The sequence below is a fragment of the Grammomys surdaster genome, unplaced genomic scaffold (assembly GCF_004785775.1).
Source record: "Grammomys surdaster isolate TR1022 unplaced genomic scaffold, NIH_TR_1.0 126271, whole genome shotgun sequence".
Taxonomy (NCBI): Eukaryota; Metazoa; Chordata; class Mammalia; order Rodentia; family Muridae; genus Grammomys; species Grammomys surdaster.
The window spans coordinates 8050029-8058027 of NW_021621071.1; the positions used below are offsets into that span (position 1 = coordinate 8050029).

At 43.1% G+C, this 7999-nt stretch overlaps 1 pseudogene; it reads right to left on the reverse strand.

Annotated features, from left to right (window-relative positions):
• Positions 1-4914: 4914 nt before the first annotated feature.
• Positions 4915-5243, reverse strand: LOC114613759 (annotated as a pseudogene).
• Between the last annotated feature and the right edge of the window lie 2756 nt (positions 5244-7999).

Genomic DNA, 7999 nt, shown 5'->3' on the forward strand with positions numbered 1-7999 from the left:
AAATGCTCACGATAAGAATTTCAAGGCTTAGTGCCCAAGCGTTTCAGAGTGGGTGTTCGGATAGTTAAGAAATGTCAGCAAAGTCACGAGGTTATTTCTCTTTGGCTTGTGTTTACGTTTTATCTTTGGCAGAGACTTGAGTTGCAGTCTCTCTTCCCTACACAAATTCTTTTTTTTTTTGTCAAGGTGAATAAGTAATAAGAAAAACTACAAACTAATAATGCCTCTACATAGAGGAGAGAGGGCTTTAGGTTGGCTCCCTTGTCTGAAATGATGGAAAACTCGTCACTTATATTCAGCTTATTCCATATTTATTCTATAAGTCACCTTATAAAGATTTCTTATGCATAAGTTAACCATTGTATGTTTCACTGATCACCAGTTTACTATGGGATTGCCATTCCCAACAAGAGAGATTTATGCCACCCAGAAATCCAAAGAGAAGGAAGGATTTCATATCGAGAGGAAGAGGTGAGCCCTGTGGAGTTGCCAGAAAGACCGCTGCGCTGGAATGCAGGCTGTTTAAAATGGGGATTTGGAAAATGTGCTCTCGCTAGAATCTTCAGTTTCTATTCGGACGCTATTAGCCACCTGATTTTACTTGTTAGTCTAAATGCATTTTGTCTGTCCGTTTCGGAGCTAGCCTAACTCCACCCACGAGGTGGGGCAGTGGTGTGCTGAATAGGTGCAGTTTATTAAAGCGCCTTGCGCCCTCTTGTGGCCACTCGCTTGCACAGCAACCCATCAATCTTCCATCTCAAGCCCGCTTCCGTAAATTTGTTCCTGCAGTGCTCTGGTGTAAAGCAATCTCTCTGGGAAGCAGAAACTCACAGCATCGGACTGATATTTATATTACCTCCTCAGGCATTGAGGTGGGAAAGTAGACCCTGGCTACATGTTTAATTTTCCTCTGATCATAAGCTTACATTATTTGGCAGAAAACTTTGTATCAGTTAAACATAAATTTTATTGAGCATTTTCTCTACAAGAAATTCTTATTTTTATTCGGCACAGAGAGTATCAGACAGAATTTATAAAACATAGGGAGTGACATTAATTTAAATGTTTCTTTAATAAGAACAGATACTTATGTATATGTAAAAAAACAGTATATGCTGTATACTGTACACAATATATATGTTTATATATCGTATATAAACAGCAAATATATAGAAACAGATTATACTTTCTGCATTTGTCCTTGTTGGCTCTACCACTGGGTTCATTGTAGGACACATGAGGAAAATGTAGACTTTGTCCTTTGAGGGTAGGGGTGTGTGTGTGGGGGGGGGGGTATGTGCATGCGCGTGCGTTCAGAGGGCTATGGGGAAAGAAGCAGACAGCGACTTAACTTCATAGACATTTGTCACATAAGGAAGAGAGTTAAAGTACATAGGCAGTAGTCTTAGGAAGTTCTGGTGTTCAGAGTAGATGTGAAAAATTCAGGACAGAAGAGAAAAGATGCCAAGAAACCCCTCTCCCCTGACCAGGATTTCCTTCAGTACAGGCTGTCCTCAAGCGTGCCATACAGCGAAGGGGTCATGTGAATGCATCCTGTTGCTTTCACATCCTGGGTGCTGGGATTCCCAGCATGCACCATTCTGCTCTGTCTGAGTCCGGTGGGTTCTGTTTCCACAGATCTCGACGTTCGTTGAAACTGGCAGAATCTTTCCATGACCAAGAAGCGAGAGGAAATGGCCCACACTTCTGTCTAGGATTTTAGGACTGTATGTAGGGTGATGTTTCCATCAGCAAATAGGATCTAAGGCTGAGACCACACTGCTGCCCAACCTGCCCTGCTCGCAACACTTCATGTAGGTAACAGAAATTTCCCATACAGACCAGTTCCTTAACATGCACGTGTCACACTTGAAACCATGTCAACAGCAAACATATTTTCATCTTTATGAAGGTTAGGGTTAGGGTTAGGGTTAGGGGTTAGGGGTTAGGGGTTAGGGGTTAGGGGTTAGGGTTAGGACAGTTGTGCCTTATTCTGTGGTCCTCCAAAGCCAGTTCAGACTTGGTCAGTCCTTCTATCCTTCCTATATGAACAAACAGGGAATATATTTGAATAAAAACTGTTCAGACTGGTACTCTGTTGCAGGCAGGCATCCGAGTATAGTCTTGTGGTTGCTGGATGCATTGTCCGGAGAGGATTATATGTGTACAGTGCACACAGGAAAGGAGTTAGGCTGGCAAATACATTATTACAAAGCAAAGTGAAAACTTCTGGTTTCTTTGGGAAGTCAGTTGTGTCGGATGGTGTTTTGCTGGGACAAACACGTGAAGGAGTGTTTTCCTGAAGCAGACACAGTTGAAAGGATGTTTTGCTGAAGCAAGCCCGTGAAAGGATGCGTGATGAAGGATCCATTGCTAGCGACACACACACACACACACACACACACACACACACACACACACACATCACACACACACATACTGGATTGCCTTACATTACACTGTTGAGTTCCATTACTCAGGACTCCGTAGAGAAAAACACACCAAAACACTTCTTGTAAGGTTCCTGCTTTGTCTTGCCGCTTCTGCGGAATCAGGCGGTTGGCAAAGTGATGTCAGTTGAGACAGAATCACATGGAGTTTTGCAGAGACAGACTCATGTGCTGAGGCAAGAGCCATGGCGGGCACGTGATGTTTGGAGGGAGAATGAACAGGACTCAAAGGACAGTGACAGAGGCCTGCCTAGCTAGCTTTACAGTGTTTCTTGTCTTTGCTGATCTTATTGAGAGATGTAGGACAAAGGAAAAAAAATGGGGCGGTGGCTTTTGCTGTTGGGTTAAGTAAATTCTAGAAATTTCCATTAGCTCTAGTTGTAACTTTAGAAAAATTTCCACATCTTTATTTCTCCCCCCCCCCCATTGTATCAAGTATGGGTGCATCTCATGTGGCGATTCCTCCATGTCTGTCACAGTGCAGCAGGTTTCCGTTCAGTGAATTTAGAAATAACGTTGTTAGGGACATATACAAATGAGTGTCATGTCCCCTTGGCAGCTGACCCTTTGTCATTATAAAATGTGCCTTTGTTATTTTAATGTTTTTTTTCCTCTCTGCAGCCTACTTTTGATACTAATAGATTCACTCCGGCTTTTAAGAAACTCACAATGAGTTTTCATCTATTTGGGTCCTTGTTGATTTAAAGTGGGGTTCCTGTAGGCAGCATCTGTTTAAGCTGTGCTTTCTAAGATGTTGCCCCCACGACCTCTCCACGACCTCTCCACTGCTGTGGTTAAGCCGTTCACATCTGAAATGGAAGAGGAAGGGGACTCGTGCTGTGTTGAGGTCAAACATGAATTTCAAGAACCACTTTTTTTTTTTCATGTGGGTCCTGGGGCTTGAACCCAGATCTCATGTTTACATGGTAAGCGCTCTTACCTCCTGAGCCAGCTCATGACCCCAGGCTACCTAAGTTTAAAGTGATTACCAATGAGGCTTAATTTAAATGTACCAGTCTGCTGTCTATTCTGACGTATGCTTCCTCTTCTTCTTTTTAATATCCCTTTCTTCATCATCGTGATAAATTAAAGCCAAGAGGATCCTATGTTATCATCTTTATTGACTTGCAGCTCATTTTGCTAATCTGAGACCAGGCTTCCTTCTCTATGTCGTCATTTAATATTTTTGTTTTTCATAATTAGATATGGAGATTTATTGTCTTTTAATTTTTGTTTTGAGACACAGTTGCTTTGTGTAGCCCTGTCATCCTGAAACACTCTCTATAGACCCAGCTGGCCTCGAACTCAGAACCTGTCTCTGCCTCCCAAGTGCTAGGATCAAAGGTGCACCTCGCCACCGCCCGAAGAGATATACAGATTTATACGATTTATACAGAAGCAGGCTTGATTTCTTCAGTTGGAGCACTTCACACAGTGTTAAATTTAGTTTCATATTTTCACCAAGGTGCAGAGTATGGTTTTCACTTTTATGATATCAGCAGCCACTGATAACTGTTGTCTAAGTCCATTGAGTTCTTTCCTTCCTCCGTGGCTTGAACTCCGACGCAGGCTTGGTGACAAGGGCTCTTACCTGCTGAGCCAGCTCACCAGCCCAGCTCCTCGGCCCTCCCTCCTGGGTGCTGTTGAAGGATTCTTCCAGAGCTTGAATACTCTCAGCCTCTGTTGCTTCACTGGTGTCCTACGATAGATAATTTTGCCTCATTGCCACTTATCGAAGTTGAGACAGAGGAAGAAAATTCCACGAGTTTTTAACATTTCCTCATTTGCTTTAATTAAAATTTGAGGACTTACTGGTAATTAGGAAGATGCATTCTCTGTATTTATTGTTTGTAATTGCATTTAAAAATCTGACATCAGAGTAAATGGGACCATCTTGTCTCTGCTTCCCAAAGGCAATTGGTGAGTGATTTGTATTGTCAATGGCAATTAGCTTATGAAAGTGTAAAGCACCGCCCACCATTCAACCTCCCCATTTTGTTTTCTTGCAGTGGCTTCCACTGTTAAGGCAGGAAACAGGTGTGGGACTGACTATGTATTGTTTTTAATTAATAGTGACATCTCTATCCTGTGCCTTCAATAATAAGAGTAACCTCAAGTTAGGGTTATTGGAAAAAAAAAGTAAACAGTAGAAAGAGTTTGGCACACAGTAGGTCTGCAAAATTCTTGTCTTTTTGCTCATTTGTTTTCCTTGTCTTTTCTTTTCTTCTTTTTTTGACACAAAGTCTTGCAGTACGTGGCCTGGCCATCCCGAGAGTTGCCATACACCTGAGGCTGGCTTAAATGTGCGATCCTCCTGTCTCAGCTTCTTGAGTGTGGGATGGCAGGCCTGTGTGACCCCCATTGCTGTCTTTCTTCACTGCTTCATAGACACAGAACATCTATTAAATTTTTTTTTTTTTTTTTTTTTTTTAGGAGCCATGATCTTTTATTGGGGGAGGGTTCATCAATCCTTCTTGGCCGCCGCCTTCCTCATGGCTGCCAACACGTTGCTCAGCTCCTCCCACTTTCTCTTGGCGCGGATGTGCGTGCCCACCCTCTTCTTGATGAACTTGAGTGCGCGCTTGTCCTTGGACACTTTGAGCAACTCCGTGGCGCGGCGCTCGTAGGGCGCGAAGCCGCAGACCTCTCGGATCATGTCCCGCACGAACTTGGTGTGCTTGGTGAGGCGCCCGCGCGCCGCCTGTGTCTCGGCTTGCTGACATTCTTGCTGACATTCTTCGTCACTTTGTGGCCCTTGTTGAGACCCACGGCCATAGGGTAACGCAGGGCCATAGCTGCTGCTCTCCGATGGCGGCCAGGACAGGAAGAAGCTATTAAAAATTTTTACATCTCTCCAGACTCCAAGAGAGTGGGTTTCCTAGATAATCAAGTACCTCTTCAGTGCCGAACGCTTGTGTTGCAGTGGGGAATATGTTAATGCATAGCAGTGTCTTGCTTTAAGCAGGGAGAGATAATTTATGAGCAATTGCCTTTAATCTTGATGAATACATCTCCTTGCTCTGTGTTAGAATCTTTTGCCAACAAATTTATTGCTTGGTTAATGATGTAGCATCTTTGTTAAAAGTTGTGCTGCGCAGCCCCGGGGTGCTGGGTTAAGAGTTTTTTTTTCACATGCTAAATTATAAGGTCTCCTTTTAGTGAGTAGAAGTTATACTGGGAACTAAGACACACACACATGGACACACATGGACACACTACCTTACACTCTGTGGCTCAGTTTTTTGAAAAGCGTTTTTTCCCCCTCTGTGGTTGGAACATGGAAAGATACTTTGTGAGGTTCGTCAGCTACTCTACGTCAGAAGAACTCCTTTCTGCGTAGTTCAGTGCGAGTGTGTCCGATATGCAGGTCTCCGAGCTCAGGCTGGTCTAAGTCAGCATGCCGGAGTTCTCCGAACCAGTCTTTAACCCGCTGGCTCCATGCTTGCAGCCCTTGATCCCAGAGCCCCTTGTACAGTAAGTCTCTCTTTTAAAAGAATGGACCTGAAGATACAGTCTCTATTTGAGTAGAGCTGGGACACCATCAGCCGAGAGCCACTTAAGAGATCTACCACGTGTCAGTCACTTTGACAGGCGTTGCCGTTTAGCTGCTTATATTTTGGAGTCTCCCCGGCCCCCGCCCCCCCCACATTATTTTGCTGTTAGAACCCTGAGAGAGAGAGCATCTAAACAAACTCTTCTCAACTCGTGGGTCGCGATCCTTACACGGGGGTCACGTATCAGGTATCCTGCATCTCAGATATTTACAATTCATAACAGTAGCAAAATTAAAGTTATGAAGAAGGAATGAAACAATTTTATGGTGTATGTGTGTTTGTGTGTGGGGGTCACCACAGCATGAGGGGACCCAGTCAGGGTAAAGCAACTGCCCACGCTATCAGCTGGCTCCGCAAACCCCGGCAGCATTCCCTGCGTTCGTTCTCGGGATCTCCACACTGAGTGTGGCATCAGCAGCGAATCATGCCTGTCTTTGCCACGTCGTGCATGTGTCCTTTTCTCTCCAGCTTGGTTCCCCAGCCATGATTCCTCTTTACTAGTTTCTAGAAGGTGACAAGTTCTTTTCTACCCCAGGGGTTTTGAACCCCACTCCTCCACGCTCTAGTTACCCACCCCCACGCTTCCTCTACATCCCTTTTTCCTCTCTCAGTGCCTCAGACAGCTGGCTCCCTTCTCTTTTTTTGGATCTCAGTTTAAGTGTGAATTTTCTTTCTCTCTTTCTTTTCTTTTCTTTTTTTTTTGTTTGTGTTGTTTTTTAGAGACAGGGTTTCTCTGTGTAGCCCTGGCTGTCCTGGAACTCACTCTGTAGACCAGGTTGGCCTCGAACTCAGAAATCCACCTGCCTCTGCCTCTCAAGTGCTGGGATTAAAGGCGTGCGCACCAGTGCCTGGCTGTGAATTTTCAAAGGAACACTCACTTTCTAACCAGCCAGAGAGAGTAAGTAGGTTAGCTTTAAAAACGTCTGTAGTTATCATTTGTGATTTTTTACTTTTTCATTTTATCAACCATCTCCCCACCCCTGCGCCTCCAATGAAATTGTATGCTCTTTGGCAACAGAGATGTTGGATTATGTATTTGCTGGCACACACACACACACACACACACACACACACACACACACACACAGTGTCCACACGTGATACCTTCTTAGCAATTCTGTCTGACCTTACTATTGGCTTCTCGGTGCTCTGTGCTTCGCCTGCCAATGAGATGAGTCGCCAACCATGACAAAGAGTGCTTATGGGATAAGTATTTGAAATCCTTGTCTATGAGTATGTTGCTTTAAATATGAAAATGATGCTTTTCATTTCTTTTTATTACATTTGTTTTTTAAAATTTTATAGATGTGTACTGTATTTACATAGTTTCCCCTCCTCTCCTCTCTCCAATCCCTTCCATGCTCCATTCCCCCTCAAATTCACGGCCTCCTTTTAATTACTATTATATATATATATATATATATATATATATACATGCATATAGATGTATATATATTATACACATATGTATATAAATATATAATATACATTAAATATCTCTATATAGTATATATGTATATATTGTATATTTATACAATATATGTATCTACATATAGTATATATGTATACATCGCATATTTGTAATATATATGTATGTGTGTATACACACACACACACATATAAAAATACAAATGCAACCTGCTGAGTCCATTTTGCATTTGCTTCTATGTATGCTTTCAGAGCTGATCACTTGGTATTGGATAACCAATTAGTGGCTTATCCCCGGGGAAGACTAATTTTTTCTCTCTTAGCTCATTAGTTGCCTGTAGCTGTTCATCTAGAGGTGAGACCTTCTGAGATACTCCCCACCCACTTTGGCTTGTCAACTGATATCATTGTTTGGTCTTAATTAGTCATAATTCTGAGATTTCATGGGTACAGTTTCCCTGTCATATACAGAAGACACAATCTTGCGGCCAACTTCCGGGTTCTCCAGCTCTTCCAAACTCTGTCCTATCTCACATGGTGTGAACTCTTCCAATCTTCCTGTCCTAT